This window comes from Vespula pensylvanica, chromosome 10, assembly GCF_014466175.1.
Source record: "Vespula pensylvanica isolate Volc-1 chromosome 10, ASM1446617v1, whole genome shotgun sequence".
In the NCBI taxonomy this organism is placed as follows: Eukaryota; Metazoa; Arthropoda; class Insecta; order Hymenoptera; family Vespidae; genus Vespula; species Vespula pensylvanica.
The window spans coordinates 1852131-1872888 of record NC_057694.1 but is presented as its reverse complement, the minus strand read 5'-3'; the positions used below and the strand labels follow the sequence as shown (position 1 = coordinate 1872888).

The 20758-nt window shown below is 37.6% G+C and overlaps 1 protein-coding gene across 7 annotated transcripts in view; it reads right to left on the bottom strand.

Annotated features, from left to right (window-relative positions):
* Positions 1-20758, bottom strand: part of LOC122632656 — a 150605-nt gene that overhangs the window by 46114 nt on the left and 83733 nt on the right. The window contains exons 1-2 of one of the 7 annotated variants that reach the window (XR_006327912.1): positions 10693-11309; positions 9045-9357 (exon numbers count right to left, since the gene is read on the bottom strand). The exons of 3 other annotated variants lie outside the window; for them this stretch is intronic. The gene's annotated coding sequence lies outside the window, so the exon portion shown is untranslated. Of the gene's footprint in view, positions 1-9044; positions 9358-10692; positions 11310-20758 lie in introns of those variants that run through there. 3 more of the 7 variants (XR_006327914.1, XR_006327916.1, XR_006327913.1) reach the window with 3 other exon arrangements.

Here is a 20758-nt window from a genome sequence, read left to right as displayed (position 1 = left end):
ACTTTTTTTCTTAACTTTCTTTCTTTCTTTCTTCTTCTCTCCCTTTTTTTTCTTTTTCTTTCTTTTTTTTTTTTTTTTTTTTTTTGATAAACCCTCGTAATCTCACGAAAATCACGGTGCCATTTTTGAAAACACCGTCGTTTCTTTCTTTTCTTTTTTTTTTTTTGGTATCATCAAATTTCTTCGAGGTGATTTTCATGTTTAAAGAAAAATAACCGATCTTTCTAAATTCACGCTTGTTCAGTTTCATCGAACACAAGATATGCATACATTTTTATATTTTATTTATTTATATATTGTATATAATTTCTACATTGTATTACTACGTATGTATATATAGTGTTAGAAACGATCTAAAAAAAAGAAAGAAAAAGAAAAAGAAAGGAAAAAAGAAAAAAATCGGTCTTGCTCGAACGAACGAAGGAGATGACTGCGAGTGACCTTGAGCGTTTCGCGTCACTGCACAGCCATAACCGAAGCGCGTTATTGCGATACTTTCAACTTGCAACCGCTACGGACGCGACGATAAAATAACGGCCGAGGTGATGCCACGAGACGATCGTGATAAAGATCCTTCCTTCCACTTGTTCCCCTCTCAGTGTTATCTCTCGTTACGATCTCCTGCAGAGACGAAGATCGAGATCGAGATCGAAGGAGAACGAGAAAGCAAGGAAGAGTAGCGGAGAGAAAGAAAGACGAATAAACAGAGAGACAGAAAGAAAGAAAGAAAAAAAGGATCGAGAGAGAGAGAGAGAGAGAGAGAGAGAGAAAGAAGATAAGGATATCCAGAAAGATAGAAGAATGAAGACAGGGAGACACTTTATACGGATTCAAATCAGCGCCATTAAAATAATTTACGATCGTAGATCAGTGTACGTTTGTTACCGACGACGATGATTGCAACAATTACCCTGTGATTATGCACATATAAGCCCATAATGTTAAATTTATCGTCGATTATATTATTACGCTTCCGTTAGAATAAAGATTTGTAGAATGGCGTATACATTCTGATATCGAAATAATTATTCCGATTTCGCGGATCACAGATCACAGTATCTAAATAACTACTTATTTACTTTCGAGTAAGAGAAAGAGATGGATCGAACTTGTTCGTTTGCGTTCTATGTTCATTTCTATCTATATTATACGTACGCATACATAGATAGATACATAGATATGTATCTATGTGTGAGACAGAGACAGAGAATTAGACAGATAGACAAACAGAGAAAGAGAGAAAGAGAGAGAGAGAGAGAGAGAGAGAGAGAGAGAGAGAGAGAGAGAGAGAAAGGAAGATAAAGAATAAGTTAACGAGGCAAATCTCATCTTTAAACGTCCCTCTTTTACATCCCTCCCTGTCCTCTGGCCAATGAAACGCATCGTCGTGTAAAGCAAAGTTTACTTTACGCGTCGTGTGCTCTCAAGGCCGGGTAAAAGTAACAGGAGCGCGTCGACACGTTCGAAATACGAGTCTCGAAGAGACAACGGAAACTTTACGGCAAGTATCTCTTTCTCCCACCTATGGAGAGGGAGAATACATCGTTCCTCGGGATAGAACGACGATTTCTACGACGATTCTACGACAACTGAGACACGAATGTCGATGGACGCGTTTCCTCCTTTCCAACTTGACGACGAGTCACTCGTAAGTAAGTAAGTAAGTAAATAACTAAGTAAGTAAGTAACTACACACGAATGCAATTTTATTCGACAACTTTTATTTCCCTCATTATCATCAGCTGATCCGATAAATGAAAATGAAAAAAGAAAGACAAACGAAAGAGAGAAAAGAAAAAAGAAGAAGAAAATTAATGGCGTAAAGCTTAATTGCGAGTAATCGTATATGCAATATACGATTTACGTATACTACATAATATACGTAAGTACTTGCATAATATATAGTATGTATAAATACGGGAACGTTTTACGTCCTCGAAGGTCGAAGAAAAGCGATAAAAGCGATTTATCGGACGGTCGTAGAAGTCGCGTAGGAGGAAAAGAAGAAAAAGTGCATCGTCCATTATCTCCTCTCTCTCTCTCTCTCTCTCTCTCTCTCTCTCTCTCTCCTTTACTTCTTTATATCCGAAGAATTTCCGAGTTCCAGATTCTTTCGAAAAGGCCAAGTAATATCGCAGAATCGCAGCGAGAATCCGTTCGTCGATAGGATCGACCGGTTAAATCACCGGACTCGCTCGTACGGAAACGGCGAATGGAAGCGGTCCACATTCGAAACGACCGGAAGTAACTCCGGACACGAACAACGTCTCATACTTTTTCTCTCTCTCTCTCTCTCTATCTCTCTTCTTCGGAAGAATACGCAGACTGCTGAAATGATCTTAAGCGAGGAAATGCTAGCCACTACTTCAGTCGAGACGAGAAAATTGTCGACTGTAAGATTCCTGTTTTTCCCTTTCTTGAAATCGATGCTTCGAGATATCGAATCGGTTCTATACATCTAAGTAGATATCTACTTATATCGCATCGAAATTCGTCGATGGTATCTCTCGAGCTTTTCTCAAAATTAGAAAAAGAAAGAGAGAGAGAGAGAGAGAGAGAGTAGTTTAAATTTTTCCATGAACATTTTACGAGAAAATTTTGTTTGGGTGGAAAACACTCTTCTCCTTCTCGATTAAATCGGTCGATACTCGAAGTCTATCTTTCCTCTCTCTCCCTGTCTCTCTTCTTCTCTCGAAATAAAACCTTGAGGAAGGTCAGCGTGCAGAAATTCGAGAGGATGTCTTGTAAACGAGCGAATATAAAGACACACACACACACACATATAAACTAGTAAAAAGAAGAAGTAGAAGTAGAAGAGAATCGTACGATCTGGATTACTCGTTCGACGGAGGGAAAAAGAGGCAATTTGTGAAAGAGACCTAGAAAGTAGAAATGTTTTAGGATGGACGTCGTTTTGTACGAGAGGAGATATCAAAACTACCGTAAGTATCGTTCTCCTTCGAGAAACTCTTTGCTTCTCTCCAGGACAGGAGAAACACGAAACCTTCTCGAGCGTGTCGTGCATGTCCTAGGATAAGAAGAAGACGGTGTCAGGACCTACCGCCACGTCGGTGCCGTTGCGTCGACGACCGCATCGAGAGTGCGGAAGAAGGATGCAAAAAGAACAGAGACAGAAAAAGAGAGACACACACAGAAAGAGAGGAAGAGAAAGAGAGAGAGAGAGAGAGAGAGAGAGAGAGAAGGAAAAGGCAGGCGAGTGGGTATACAAGACCTTTAGCATTACCAAGTCAAATACGAGCTGAACGTTGCCCGACGCCGGAAAAATGGCGACGAGGATGGAGTCAAAGAACCCTCTATCCTCTTTTCTCCTCTCCTCTCTCTCTTCTCTACCCCGAAATATCTTTTCTTCCTCCCTTTTCCTTCGATCGCGTCTCCTTTTTCCTCTCTATCCGCGCTCTTTCCATCCCCCAGTTTTTGAAGCAGCCATCTTGACAGAGAAACATAGAGAAAAAGAAAGAGAGTACTGTTCAATTTACAGAAACGACTTTGCCAATATTTTTCGCGCTCGTTTTTTCTTTCCTTTTTTCTTTCTTGTTTTTTTTTTGTTTTTCTTTTTCATTGACAAAACAAGGAACCAAGGAGAATATCTTATCATATCCTTGAATCGAATTTATTCAACGAGTATCCTCGTTTCTACGTTTGACTTAGTTATGATTCTATCGAGCCGAATTCTCTTTTTCCACCATTGACTCACGATGACGTTACGCGTGCACTTCGAGAAACAGAAAGAGAAAGAGTGAAAGAGAGAAAGAGAGAAAGAGAGATGGAAAAGCTTGCGTCAGAGATCAACAACGAAGCCGTTGGCATTTCGCTCGGCTTCCATCGTGTCTTTCAAAGTTTATCGTTCTATACTCGAATCGTCTATACTAGCTCGAACATAGACTTGATGTTGCCTCTGGAAAAGGGAAAAGTAATATCGATGAAAAGAAGAAGAAGAAGAAGAAGAAGAAGAAGAAGAAGAAGAGGAAGAAGAAGAGGAGGAGGAAGAAGAGGAAGACAGTCACGATGAGACGAGAGAGATCACCGTTCGATTTTCACGGTTCGATCGTTCCACGAGAGTTTTAAACGTAATATCGCCTCTCCGCTGCTGCTCTCCGTTCTTTCGTAAGACGAACGATGACTCACGGCATGGCGATAAGAAAGAACCGTTTTGTGAGACCACCACAAGAAAGAAAGAAAGAGAGAGAGATAATCTATTTTCGAACATAGATAACGGGAAGAAGTCGCTTCTATGGTCGAAGATTACGTTTCGATATAAGAGATTTTATCTCAAATACGATGTTTCTCACCTTTGACATAGTATAAGAGAAAGAAAAAGAAAGAGAGAGAGAGAGAGAGAGAGGAACTTCCATCATACATCGGACTAATAACGAAAACTTTCCCTTTCGTCGATGTGAATGACGTTACGTTAATAGCAGCTATTATCATAATTTACTTACAACTTATCCCCTTGCTCGACGTGATCCCTCGTTAATCTTTAACTTAATACGAGAGAGACAAGACACATCTAATCATTAAGATTATTAGCGATCGAAAGGTATCTTAAGATGAGATACGTGATACGAAAGAAAGAGAAAGAGAGAGAGAGAGAGAGAGAGAGAGAGAGATCTCAGGTGTAGAAAAATGTTGAAACCGCGATTCTCCTGTCCGCAAGAGCTTCGTTGTTCGTGTTCCGTGGTAGTAGTAATGAATGATGATGGTGGTGGTGAGTCCGATGGTTGCTCGTGTTGTGTTGTTGTATAGTGGTGTTGTTTCTGACCTGCCTCAACTTTTTTATTCCCCACCAGGTGGCACGTGGCCGAGAGAGTCGAGTAGTATACGGTAGGTATATAGTAGTAACCGCGATCTCCGAGTATAGTAAGGCTCATAACGACGGACAACCGGTAGGTAGGTAGGTTGTAAAGCCATCGTAACTCCTTCAGGATAAAAATCCTGGCACACGCTCTGCTCTCAACTCCAGGTATCGCCACCGTCTTTCTAAGCCAACGCTGCTGGTGGTGATCACCATTGGCGATGGTGGTGATGGTGATGGTGATGGTGATGGTGATGGCGATGGTGGTAATGCTGGTAATGGCGATGTCGATGGTGGTGGTTAACTTCAAACCAAAGGAGTGGGGGCACCGGCCATTTCACGACTTGCGACACCCTTCGTCTCGTAAGAGAGACCAGCGTTTTCCGCTCCTTGGCCTTAATTAACATCTGACACGAGTCCACTGCCGGTCGATCTCCCCCGCCCGCTTCTTTTTTTCTTTTTTCTTTCCTTTTCCTTCTCCTTTTCCTTCTTCTCTCTTTCTCTCTCTCTCTCTCTCTCTCTCTCTCTCTCTCTCTCGTTCTCTCTTTTTTTTCTCTTTAAACACCAATGCCACTTCTTAATCGTAGCTTGTCCAGTTAGAAATTTGAAGAGAAAAAAGAAGAAACAAAAAAAGAGAAAACAAGAAAATGCCGATGAATTTTTTCAAGACTCATCTTGCGTTTTTTATTCAGACGTCGACAATATTGTCCATCCCAGAACTTTCTCGTCCAAGTGAAAATTCATGAAAGAACGAGTTTAATGTTTCCCGATGAAAAACTTCTATGGAATGTCTTTGAAATTGATAAAGAGAAAAACACGCATTGGAAATTTTTTAGTGGAATTGACATCCACGGCAAATTAATTTTTAACAGGAAAGATTTTTCAATTTGTAAAAAGGATTTTCAAGTTTTCTTCAGAACTCCGACTCGTTTATGTGATCGTAAGGATTTTATTATTACGTAAATACGACGTTAACGTTAACGTACTACGTTTTGATGATTTCTCGATATGACAAACAATGGAATTGGAGTCTATAAATCAAAGCTTGCAAATTACGCGCCGTTTGGAAGATCGTAAAAATCGTATAGTTATTATCAGATGGTGTAATAAAAATAATAATAATGATAATAATAAAAAGAAAGAAGAAACAAGAAGGAAAGAAAGAAAAAAAGAAAGAAAATTGATAGATACAAAAAATAAAGAAAATACGATCGTTCGATAATTCTTGACTCATGCAAGATCCAAATTGTTCAATAAATCAATTCATAGAGATTGGTTATAACATACGACTAATTAGCGTGTACGCACATCGAAGTCAACATTTACTTTTCATTTATTAATCTCTTTCTTTCTTTCTTTCTTTTCATCCTCATCTTTTTATCCCTCTTATCCCATAACTCTTCTGTAAAATTTATCTCACCGAGAACATCTTTCCTCTGGAGATTCGTAAAGATACGAAATTAATTAGAATCTTCGATAGAAATTCATTAGATCGATGGTTATAATACTCGGATAATAACTAACGTCGATCGATGATTAAGTAACGATCTCAATTGGATTTCATCGATCTCTCGTTAAAAAAAGAGGGATAGTAAAAATCACGTAATCGCGATGAGCCATTTTTCTAATGTATTTCGCAATAGAAAATGATTCTCTTGATAGAACGAGAAACAAATATACTTGTATATCTGATAATATGTATGATGGATCGCATGTAAGGTAAAAATAATTATGGATGAGAGATTCGAGCGATGAAGATACGAATCTCTCTCTCTCTCTCTCTCTCTCTCTCTCTTTCTTTCTCACTCTTTCCTTTCTATCTCTCTTTGTCTCTCTCTTTCTCTTTTTACATACATATTAACGTGAGAAGCGGAAACGTTTTCAGAGATGTCCGTGAATGCGATGAAAAATGCGAAGAAAATGCGAGATCTTATAACCTCGAGCTACGTTTTTAACTCATGTGAAAAAGAAAGATAAGAACAATGGCTTCGTCTCTTCGAGATTGAAAGAAGAAGAAGAAGAAAAAAAAGAAGAAAAAAGAAAGAAAAAGAAAAAGAAAAAAACATTTTTCCAAGCAGAATCGAGCAAGACGATTATCCGGTGCGATGCGCGTTCGTCTTTGCATGAATATTTCATTGTTCTTTTTCTCTTCACGCAACGTGAACGTAGTAACCTTGGCCTCGATATTGTTAACTAATCTCGATATTAAACGACATTGGTACGTCGTTGTTATTTACAACGTAAAAACGAGATTGATTCTTAAACGCGTAGAAGAAATAAAAACGTTTAATTTTTCTAACACATCTTAATTAAAATAATTGTTCAACGAATATAGCCAATATAATCTTCGATTATAAAACGAGAGCCTTGAGATATACTATTTAATAAAAAGAAATTTTTTCTCGATATTCTTATAAATTTAATCCATTGCAATATAAATACCGAAAGATCCCACGTATAATCGTTTATTGTTAATCTGATAAAATGATCGGCCATCGGTCGAATTCGGTCATAACTCAGTTGGACGACGAAAGCGGTTCGCTATTATCAAAGTAAACAGTGGTAACGAAATTTCAGATAAAATCGCGCTGCCGGACATTACTCCGAACGCAAATAACGATCCCACGTAGCCGTTTCCATAGCACGTGCTGCTTCTACGAACTTTATGTCGAATCGTCCAATCGCGTTCGTCGTTCAAACCCCGAGCATACGTAAACCAACGGTGTTCCTATCTATATATGCATATACCTAACTACAGATATAGACGTATATATGAGAGGATAAAGAGACAGATAGACGACGAGAAAAAGAGAAAGAAAGAGAAGGATGGGGAGAGGGATGTGGGGGGGGGGAGGGGAAAAGCAACAATTTTCTACCTTTGTTAGGCAAGTCTAAAGAAGGAGGTGGGAGTACAAGAGGCGATATAAACGAGGCCTGATGCAATTAGTTTTACGAGAATTAGTATATATATATATATATATATATATATATATATATGTATGTATGTATGTGTGTGTGTAGGTATATACTAGGTGGCTACCGTAACATTAAAGTGCCACTAAGGTAGACACGCTCGCGCTTTAGTACTTCTGCGTACGGTTACTCTGGCAACGAGTGTGTATATGTACGCGGTAATCGTCCGAACTACACCGTCGAGCCGAACCAACCCGAGTATGACTCGTTGTCGAAGTAGCACGAGCTAGGAGATTATTTAGCTCAGGGCTAGGCGAAAGTGGTAACAACGTTGCTCGACGATAGGATTCCTCTTTCTATCCTTCTTTCCTTCCTTCTTTTCATTTCTTTCTTTCTTTCTTTCCTTTTTCCTTTTTTTTCTTCAAAAATTTGATTGATCTGATCGATTTGATTGAATGATCGAAATCGATATATCAGACTCATTCGAGTAAAATGAAGAGAAAGTTTAGCGTCTAAACGATTTCGATGCTATTACACATTTATTTATTTATATTTTTGTTCTTTTTCTATAAATGGGATAAAAGATCGAATAAAAAGAGAAATAAGAGAGAGAGAGAGAGAGAGAGAGAGAGAGAGAGAGAGAGAAATAGATAGAGAAGTAATAATACGAATCATTGACAAATGAATTTTTAAAGGGTACAAAGACCTTTCGAAATTTCTCATCAACGTTCTGACGATATTACTATACACGAAGATTTATAATCTCTGCTATGATCCCGTACGCATGTTCCAGACCGTAATAAACGTCTATCTATCCATCTATCTATCTACCTATCTATCTATCTCGCGTCTACCTTCTCATAGAAACTCATACAAACGTAAGCCGTTTAAGCGCCAAGAGACACAACAAACTCCTCCATATACATACAGAGACAAATAGACAAATAGAAAGACAGACAGAAATACGAACGGATAGATGGAGAAACACATGCATAACGTAAACATGTAAAACATGTACGCTACGCGTAGACTTAGCTAGTACATACGTAAGAATCGACAGACGTGGCAGACGTCACGTCGAACAACTTGAAAAGGACGTCGCATGCAAAACGAATCTTCCTTCCGATTCGACAATGGCGAGGGGTTCTCCGATAAAGCACGAGAAGAAGAAGAAGATGAAGAAGAAGAAGGAAGGAAGGAAGGAAGGAAGGAAGGAAGGAAGGAAGGATGGAAGGAAGGAAGGAAGGAGGATTGTTGGTGTCGCGGCCTATACGCTGACTGCACTCGAGATATGCCAGGCCCGTGTTGCATTGTCTACCTGCGGTTTGCAATAATGACGACGTGGCATACAGAGAGCTTCATTTCGTGCGATGCCTTTGACCGAACACACGATCATCACCGACAAGATGGTTCTCGAATAAGCGGCGTACTTTAATAAATCCCATTCCATTCATATATGATCCACGAATTCACGAACAAACAAGATCCTTTCATTTGATCGTTTTTATTTTCGTAAATAGTATTCTATTCTATTTTACGTATTTGATAAATTTTCTTTTTCTTTTCTCCTTCTTTCTTTCTTTCTTTCTTATTGTTTTTCCCTCGTCGACCGACGCATGTATGTCCTTTTTCTGTAATAAAATAATAGATTATAATAGATTAATAATAATCACTTGCTTTGATTTTTCTTTATCGGTGACCAATAAACGTTTCATCTTGCAGACTTTATTTAAAATTTTGCCAAGATTATCTTGTTGACATTTAAAAGATTACAACTTTTTAAGATCTAATTTAAAAGAGAGTAAGAAAATTAAAAAAAAAAAAAGAAAGAAAGAAATCAAGTGCAATAATGAATTCCTTTGTATATTTTATCTATAAAAAATAGATTATAAAAGGCATGGAATAAATATATCGTAAGTAAAATTCCTTTAGCAGTCAACATCTTGTTATATATATTTGTTGTTGAAGATAGTTTAAAGGTCCGGAAGAGACGAGAGAAAAAGATGAAGCGAGAAAAAGGAAGAAAGAAAGAGAGAGAGAGAGAAAGAGAGAAAGAAACAAAGAAACCTAAGCAGAGATTTTACGCTTAGAACGGTATACTTTCACTGAAATATATACGTTCCTATTTCCTGGTAAACGCGAGGAGAGTACGAGTTTACTGACGTTGGAAAATAAGACATCGAGGAATATGCTTTGAAAGTGTATTGGTAAAATGTGTATACGTAAATGTGGAAAGAAACGTGACAGCAGAGTTTGCTCGCGTTTACTAACACCGCTTGCGTTAACACGCGCGAGAGATGCATCACGTCGAGCTTGGATAAGTTTATTAACTTCTTGCGAGTTATGGCTTGCGTGTGGTCCCTAAGACTTATTTCATTAAACAGAAACGAATCGATTATTTAAAATTTCAGTCTTTTTTTCAACAAAATATTTATAATCATTCGCATAGACACGGAACAAATATACCATCTAATTTTATTTATTAAAAAGAAATTAATGATAGAGAAAGAAAGAATTGCACCATCTTTATTTATAATCGATCCCGATATACGTCGTTCAATTTGATTTATCGAATTATCGCGAAGGACGAACGAAAAAAAGAAAAAAGAAATGAAATATTTTCCTCCGACAAATATTTATGATTTATTTCAAAGATATAACGCGATAACGTTATACGTTGCACAGAGATAAATTATAGAAATTAATAAGAAAGAAAGAAAGTGAGAGAGAGAGAGAGAGAGAGGAGATAATTATTCCAGAGTTTACTATTTCAATTTAATCTCAAAATTCGTCGTTTAATTCTGCTTATCCAAACGAAAGCAGAAACTTTCTCACGAGACGACAGGCCGTCGGCGAAGCCCTTCTCTTATCGGCTCCAAGAGTGATAACGGGAAAAATGCTGCGCCAGTTGCAACGCGTTGAAGAGAGAAAGAAATAAATAAGAGAAGACGAGAGAGCACACTTACGTTGTCCCGTATCGATAAGTAATCCAAAAGTAAACTGATTTATGGTCGCACGAAGTTCCGTAAGTAGGTCGTTCACGTTTGTTAATACTCTTCCATCTTTCTCTTTCTCTCTCTCTTTCTCTCTCTCTCTCTCTCTCTCTCTCTCTCTCTCTCTCTCTCTCTCTCTCTGTTTCTTCGTCTTAGTTCGTATTTTATACGTGTACACGCGCTTCCGCTTTCCAACTTCCGAGAATTGAGAGATCGCATAAATCGACGACAACCCAATGCGATACCCCACGAAAACTAAGCGATGCCAAGGGAAATACGAGGTTGTTGGCCGTTGTTAAGTCGAATATCAGCAGATTCGAGAAAACACCATTACTTCCGGAGTATCCGGAAACTGTATCTTTCGTCGAGTCTCGAAACTCACTTACTTCTTAACTGACACAATTTTTCGGATTCGCTCGATATCGCTAGTGGTTTTACTCGCTATCTCCGAGCTTACTACTCTCGTTATTTACAATTCCTACTCGCGAAAATACTTTGGCTGAGATAGTTGTTCGTTCTTCGAGATAGAAAACTCCTTGAAATGAAATTTTCCTTACGTTATCTGTCTCGATAAGAAATGAATTCTTAAATCATCGCTTAAAAATACGCGCTTCGCGCAATAATGATAATAATAGTAATAATAATAATAATAAACAATATATATCACATCTATTATCAATGGATGTAAATTATTCGTAATAATGGAATACATGAAACAGTAGCCATCAAGGAAATAATACATCAAACGTGAATCTTAAAACACTATCTCGTAATAATTAAACTTATCTAACGCTTTAATTGATAATTAAAAAGATATCAGTAACCAGAAACAATTCTAGGAAAGTAAGAAATTAAATTGTATTTGAGACACAACATCATATACAGACAGTACGATATAATAGATCGGATATAATATAAATTCGTAAAACAAGTCGTATCACATACTTAACAGACATCGTAATACCTAATGAAACAAATATGAAACAGAGAGAAAATAAGAAAATAAAAGAATATATTCATTCCATTACCGATAGAATTGCCGGACATCTGGAAGAAGCAGATATAAAACATAAAAATAATCCCCTTTGGGATCGTGATGTCCATATAATACAGACATCTCTCCGTAATCACTCCGACGGAAAACATAAATAAAATAGATATAAACCTAACCATAGAAAATAAGATTTTCAGATAGTCATCATAATGCAAAACATGCAGAATAGGGTGGAAACTTCTTGACCCATGCAATCTGAATAAAAAAATTTTTAACTCTATAAAAAATCGGTCAGAATCAATAAGTCTTAGAGAAATTTAAAGAAAATAATTTGAGAAATCCTTTTTATAACAACAACGAAAAACAACTTTACAACTAATTACTACTTTTTTAAGTAATTTAAAACAAATTACTACTACTACTACTACTACTACTATTAATAATAATAATAATAATAATAATAATAATAATAATAATAACAAAAATAATATATATGATATCATGATATAATGAATTTAATTAAGTTAGATGTAAAATAAAGTAATACCCAAATGATCGGCGGGTACTCGTTATTAGCTCATTCAATAAGCGTGAAGGAGGCACGGCTCGTTTAACCAACGGCCTTACAGGGCTATTCGCAGAACGAACACCTGGGTACTAACCATGCTACGAATTCGTTGTCTCGACGTGTCTACGAAGACGACAAAGCCGACCAAAGGGCTAAGTAGGTCGTGCGTATGATAATGTCACTATTATCGTATCTCCGAAAGGGATCTCCCAAGGGCTACCAGATTTCGCCGAGCCACCTGAGTCTTCTCCAAGGATTTAATTAATTAAGGATCGACCGGTCGATTCGTTATACGAGAACCGACTGAAAGGGTTACATTTTCTACGACTTCAAGACAACAGCTGATACCACCCTTGCACCCTCTCTCTTTCTCTCTCTCTCTCTCTCTCTCTCTCTCTCTCTTTCTCTCTCTCTCTCTCTCTCTCTCTCTCTCTCTCTCTCTCTCTCTCTCTCTGTCTCTTTCTTTCTTCTCCAGAATAATCTAGTACTCTATTCATGTTCTTCTTATTTTTTATTTACCCTTTAAATCGTCGAGTACGATCTTAAAATATGATACGATTAATATTAACATGCATCCTCTATCACATTAGATTGTAATTTTCCACGTCCGAGTTCGAGTTTAATATTAAGTCATTAAGATTATAGCTGGTGAGAGAAGAATAGAGAAATAATGAGAGAAAGAGAAAGAGAGTTAAATCGACCGTGTAAAATCGTACGAAGGGTTAACGACAGAACGTTTTTAACTAATAAATCGGTAAACTAAGTCGAGTGTAAGATAGAATAGACCGTTAAGATCGACGATGCGTGGCTTAAAGTCACCACTAAGAAATTAATTATCTAGTCAGAAGATTCACCGTGTAAGAAGAGACTCTTACGGTGAAAGATGGAGAGACAAAGATAGAGATAGATAGATAGATAGACAGATAGACAGAAAGAGAGAAAGATTGCAGAACCTTCGACTCGTTCGTGCTACCGAAGATCATTAGGTATGACTTAATTGCTTCTCAACTTTTCCCTACGTCGTTCAAAACGCTCCCCCATCTCTCAATTATGAAAAACGCAACGATCGAAACACGCATGCGAATCTTCATGAACATGTATATATATATACATATGTGTGTATGTATGTGTGTATGTATGTATATATTAATTTATGAACATATAAAAAAGTACTGGAAAAGGTACTACGTTAAATGAAACTGGACATTATATCAAGATCTTGTAATACTTTATCACGATTCTTGATTTACGTGCGATTACAATGACGAAAATTAGCGCGACTCTGTTGCGATTGTCATCGAAGTAATCGAAGTTAGTGCGAGAACATGTAACATCCTCGAGAGATCATCTATATTTCAAGTCGATAATCGCGTGCACGCCTAAAAGTATACATACATATATATATATATATATATATAACATATGTGATAATGATTAGTCGATAGTACGTTGTATTACCCAACACAGTCCTATGATACGATAAAACGTTTTAAACTTATTAACTTTGATAACTACTTGTGTAATTATCAAAGAATCCTTTATATTTACGTTAGTAAGTTATGTGTATATATATACATATATATAGATATAGATATATGTAAGAATACTTATCGATCGATTTTCATTCATTGACGATATACCAAAGAAACAACGTATTGATCATCATTGATACTACTAGAAAATGTTTAATTCAGTGTTAAACAATTAACAATTGTCATTCGGTTAAAACAACGTTGTAAACGATGTAATTCTCGTGTGATTATTCCACGATCGTTTCAACGTTATCTTTTCTACGTTAGAATAGAATGAATACCTTAACGATGTAATCACGATGTGATTTCTCTAAAAATAATCAGACAACTGCGTGACAGAGAAACGTAGAGAGAAAAAGTATGCACATATATATATATATATATATATATATATATACATACACACATATATATATATACGAATGTATGTATATACAATGAGTAGAAACGCTGGTAACGACTTAATAATTCGAGCGTAGCTAGAACAAGAAGAATCGCTTTGGCGAAGACAAAAGAAAATTCATGTACCGTTAGATTAGCATTGGCCTTGAATTAGAGAAACAACATTCCAGATAGAAAGAGACGTTATAAAGGAGAGACAAACGACGACGAATAGTAAATAACCTCGAGAGTTAATGTAAGATTCGATTGTCCGAAGAATAACGACGATAATCTCGACGATCGGTGTACGTAAGTACGTAACACACATTCGTATGGATGGAGTAGTATCATTTCTAAGCTCTTCACCAAGGGCTAAGTACATCGTTCCTTCTCTCTCTTTCTCTCTCTCTCTCTCTCTCTTTCTCTGTTTTTCTCGATTTACCTGACCTCGATATTTCCAAGACGCGAGAGATGACGTATACATAGAACATCACTTGCTTTTCTCGCAAGCCAGCCAACATCGTTTTCTTTCGTTTAAACGACGTTGCTGCTGTTTCTGTTGCTGCTGTTAACAGGCAAAGAGTTTTTTCCAATGGGAAAGGACATAGAAGATACGAGGAGAGTAAAAGAGTGAAGAGGAAAAAGGGAGGGATTCGTTCGTGACTGGTTTTCGAGGGGCCTCCAACGTTGTTCTGTCTCTGCTTTTGTCGTCGTCGTCGTCGTCGTCGTCGTCGTCGTCGTCGTCGTCATCGACGTCGTTATTACAGCTTCGTCGTAGTCCATCGACAACGACGATGATGACGACAAAGCAACGTGTCTCGTCGATCGCGTCGCATCGTTTCCATTTTGTTCGATGATGAAGGCAAACGTTGCGTTTAACAGAAAAGAACTACCATCGTGCAAGCAGCTACGTCTCTCTCTCTCTCTCTCTCTCTCTCTCTCTGTCACTCTCACTCACTCACTCACTCACTCACTCACTCACTCTCTCTCTCTCTCTCTCTCTCGTTGTCCCTACTTGGCTTATCACGTTGTAAGACACGTAACACGACAAGACGGATAATGCTCTCTTCCCTCTCTCCCCGACATTGCTATGTTGTTTCTCTGCTACGAGAATCCGTCTCCCCTCTCTACTTTCCCTCTCTACCACCCTCGGTCACCACGATGGGACGACGTGTACCGAATTACGTGGCCTGCCCACGTGAATAGAAACGTACCGTTATCCGTTTAAAGTTTAAGGTCTTCAGGTAAGAAGCCATGGCCAAGGACGAAACCGATTCAACTTTCGAATTCTATTTGCGATCGAACATTTTTGGATTACCTGATCACGTGAGGAAATAGTAAAAGAAGAGAAGGAGAATGAGAAAGAGGAAGAGGATGAGGAATAAGAAGGGTAGATCAAACATTTTCGGGAAATGTTCGCATTATCTCGGCCATTCAATTATTCGTTCGGCTCATTCGAAGCTAAATTCTCATCTACCACTATAGCCTATCGCATCTCGCACTTGGCCATCGTCGTTTCGCCACGCTACGCTCGACTTACCGAGTGGGAGGGAAGAGAGAGGTTTAGTTTTACGATCTCGTCGCCGAAATCACTGGCGACGCGATAATAAAATAATCTGGGCCTTTCGTGTCATTAGGCCGACCGTTGTTACTTAGCCGAAGCCCACTTAGCCCGACGGCCAAGTCCCGTGCTGCTACTGCTGTCGCTGCTACTGCTGCTGCTGCTTCCTCCTCCTTCTCCTCCTCCTACTACTATTACTTCTACTCCTACTCGTACTCCTCTTCTTCTTGAATCGATTCAGTAAGGTCGACGAGCTAACTTTATGCGAATGAACAATTCTCCTTTTTTTATCGATTATCTAATAATCCTACAATTTATATTTTTCATTTAATTAATATAAAAATATATGTATATATATATATATGTCTGTTCTTGTCGAAAAGTTTATATTAAAATATTCCGATCTATGTTAATAGAGATATTAGAAAAAATCATGCTGTTATACCCCTATATTCCTTTCCAAGATGTCAATAAAATTGAAATATGATCAAAGTTGTAACGTATCAAGAAAATATCTAAGAACTTTCATCGTAGATATTTTTCTAAGAGGGAACTCGATAGTTGTTCGGTGCCATCGCTATCGTCAGGTTATGGTGGCGCAACGCAACAACACACTTCGCCATACACCATAGAGCAGTAATGTCGCATGGCGTATACCCCGTTAAGTGGATCCAATCAACTCGGCGGCAGTGTAGCGGACAGACGCGGAGGAAGAGACGGAAAGAGAGCGCAACGTGCGGAGGATCTATGCTGAATGTAAAGCCAACGAGAATACGCTCGTGCTTATGTATATGAGAGAGAGAGAGAGAGAGAGAGAGAGATGGAGAGATGACATCGTTATTATGTTACACGCATTCGGAGATAGCATGATATTAACGCCTAAGGGCGATAGAACGGTTCATGGCGTCTCGATAAACCCCTTTGTGACGCACGCTTGATTTTCCATTTGGCGTGTGCATCCTCCGAAATCGACGCCAATCCAGGAAATGAAGTTTCTGACTTCGAATCTGAATCAGTTCCTCCCAAAGGACGGATGATTTTGATTTCTCTTGATTCCTCTCTATCTATCTATCTATCTATCTATCTATATCTTGTGTAATTCTTTTAATTCGTACATAACATAAGGATTAGAGCGAGATAAATAATGATTATTAATTGTTAATGAAACATAGAAAAATGAATGTTTCTTTTCTCTCTGTCTGTCTCTCTCTCTCTCTCTCTCTCTCTCTCTTTCTCTCTTTCTCTTCGACTATTTCACTCCTTATATTTCAAAACTTTTTTTTATTTTTTCGATATACATATATAGGAAGAGGATAAAAGATAATTATTGATTATTAATCAATCGTGAGATCACAGAAAGAGAATTCTATTCACTCTTCCTTCCTTTATCTTTCTTCTTTTTATTCATTTATTCTTTCGATATTATGCACATTCGATATTGTGCACAAACAACGATAAACGTAAATTATCAATTACTCGTACTACCAAAAAAAAAAAAAAAAACAAAAAAAGAAAAAGGAAAGAAAAAAGAATGTATGATTCCTTCTTTTTTCTTTCTCGATCATATTTCTTTCTGAGAACGATTAGGATAAGGACGAGAGAAACGTAATATTCACGATGGCGATATGGTTTAACCAACATTTCGTTTATCGCCCGGCAAGTACTTTTCTCGGAGGGATCGTTTAAAATTCGCCACGGAGTGCTCGGCCCTTTATGCACTCTCTTCGGCTTTTCCAATTATAACAGTCCGTTATATCTTCGCGGAATTGCACTTTGGCAAGGGAAGGGGGGGTCGAACAAAGCAGGGACCGTCGTTTGGCTTTCCTCTTCTCTCATACTCTCATACTCTCTCTCTCTCTCTCTTTCTCTCTCTCTCTCTCTCTCTCTCTCTCTCTCAATCTATCTATCTCTCTTTTTCTCTTTCTATACGAAGTGCACTCATGTTCTCTTTCTCTTTCCTTCGCTTCTACAAACGATTTCCACGAAGCTGCTAATCGTGACTGCTCGTTGCTCGCTCACACGTAACGATAGATCTTATCGTTGTTAGAACGATCCAAGCGGTAGTATAATGGCTAATGCCTTTATAATATCGCGGAAGATAAAATCGGTCGAGCGACGATTTGCGATAAACGCGAGTATGAGTCGATTAGGAGGACTCGATTCGTAAATATTACGACGGATCTAAGGGGACAACGAAATAGGATTACCGATCTATCTCAGATGACACTTAATCTCTTTATTCTTTCGTATAATCGACGAGTAAATAATTAAAGTATTAATTAATCGCAACGCGTGAATTTTTTTCCTTTTTGTTTCCTTTTTTTTTTTTTGGATAAAAGAGAGAAAGGAAAAGAAAGATAGAGAGAGAAAGAGAAAGAAAAAGAAAGAAAAAAAAGATTCTTTGAAGTCACAGTGGTATAGTCCTCGAGAGAATCAAACGGCATATTCCTAAGTAGAACATGCCGCTCGTAGATGGACAAAGTCAAACCGCCCTGAAAGCCGAGCACAAACTAATAGCTTTTAAGGACTAGAAATTATCTTAAGCGTGCTTAACCCATTTCCAAATGGGGACTTTCGACTCTCTGCGAGTACGTCCATCCTGATGCAAGTAGAAGTAGAAGAAGGAGGAGAAGGAGGAAGAAGAGAAGGAGAATGAACCAACCACCGAGAGAATTCTCCATTGTTTCTGCTACTCGAGCGTTCAACGAACGACGAAACGAAAGCCAACCAAGCTTCTACTACTACTACTACTACTACTACTATTACTAATCCTAATGGCACTTCCATCTTTCAAAGATAAAACGAATCTCGACGTTACGAGAAGTAACCATAGTAGTAAGAGTTTGACTTCCGGTTTGGTAAATACCTATATATCAGGAACGAATGTATCGTACAGTTTATTTTCGACGAATAATTTATCGTAAATCGATCTTTTTACTTACGTACGAACGCCTAAAGGTAGAAGAAAAATCTCCAAGAAAAACATCGGGGAGAACCTTTTAATCAGGATCGAATCGACTTTACTTACTCTCTCTCTCTCTCTCTCTCTCTCTCTCTCTTTTTCTCTTTCTTTCTTCCTTTCTCTCTTTATCTCAGTCTCACGAGGGGTAATCAGGGCCAAAGTCAGGATTATAGGCTGATTGAATTAACTCCGTGTTGGCTACCCTCGTAAACTCTTACTAAAGTCAAGCCCCGACTCCTCCCGTCTCGTGTATTCGCATTATGGTCGAAAGTCTGTACCAGAGTTCCGGCTCGTTACGGTCCTTTCGGAAGTACACTATCGAATTTCAGCTTTCCGCCATTATCTTGAACGCTCGATAATAAAAATCGTAAATGAAAATTGCCACTTTGCTCCTTACTCAACTAATTCCTTACTCCTTACTCCTTACTGTTTCCAATTCGCCATGCAAAATTATTTAATCGTTTAACTTTTCTTACGATCGTTATTATCATCGTCATTCGTCGTACTAATTGACGTACGCAAGCAATTAAACACGTAGTACCTTGATTTTACTTAATCTTATTCTTCACCTTTTTCTCTTTTTAATTTAATTTTTTTTTTTTTTTTTACAAATAAAACACTTTTATCTTATATTTATAGATATTTATAACGATAAAGAAATCGATTAACTAGAAATTTATGCGAACGATTGCCTTCCGAGTGTGACTAACGTTTTTCAAATATAATCGCGATATCAAGGAAATGGAAAGTGTGAATTAAACGAGCCAACGAATCTGATTTGCGTTGTGTATTTGTATCTATCTATCTATCTCTTTCTCTCTCTCTCTCTCTCTATCTTTCGTAGAAGGTGATACATTCACTATGTTTTATTTCGCATAACGAATATCTCGCATTACCAGTAACGACAACGAACAACAACAACGACGACGACGACGACATCGTTGCAACGATACAACACAAACATACATGCATATACGCATACAATCGAAAATTGCTAAGTGTGCGAAAAACGCGTCGTAACGATATACACGGACGCGTTATACAAGCGGAGAGTATTACGCGTTCGCAAAGTATTACTCCACGTATGTTTATCTACTTAATTCCTACGTACGTATGCCACCTGAACCTGTCGAGAGAGAAAGCTGTTTTTCCATAGCCGACGCTCTCGTCATACCTACACGCCTCGTATTAGTTGCGTTATATACTCGCAAGCACTGACCTACGCGTATTTCACGACAACGATAACGACGACGACGACGACGACGACGATGATTATGACGACGTTATTGACGCGATCTTACAAACAGTACTCGCAAAAAAAAAAAAATCTCTTTGGAAATAATCAATTGAAGTTAATAACATTAAAAATAATTAATTATAAAATAGGAATAAACTTGACAAATTAAGACGATAATTTACATATACATACACACACGCACATAATACCATGTACTTTTTTGATTCGTAATATTGTTAATTATCTTATCGTTATAATCGAAATCGTTAGACGTCATACTGTTTAATTTAATCTTCGATTACCTCATATCTATATATTATACTTTTGAATAAATGTCTCTTATTGTATAATCGAATTATTTATTCGTCTTTTTTTAATTATTTTCAGGATATCAATCATTATCTACGCTGCCATTACATACGATTTTTCAGACAGCATAGTTTCTATTTAAAATCGCAAGGATATTTTAATTAAGTTTTTAGATTATCTCATATTTATAGACTATTGAATATATAAATATTTGTTCTTGCGGGATTTAATTATTATTTATATATTTTCTCGTCGTCTCACGATTGCAAATAAAAACGTACTTACGTATATATATTTGTTTGTGTATGTGTGTATGTATTAAACGATATCATCGATACACGATATATTGATAAAAACGTACTTGCCGAGCAAACTTTCTGCTTTCGATCTTTCGATCTCGACAGAGAAAGTTTTCTTTTATTTTCTCCGTTATTTTTTCACTATACAGTACTACGAAAAATATGAGAAAATTACGATCGTGCATTCTGCAAAAGC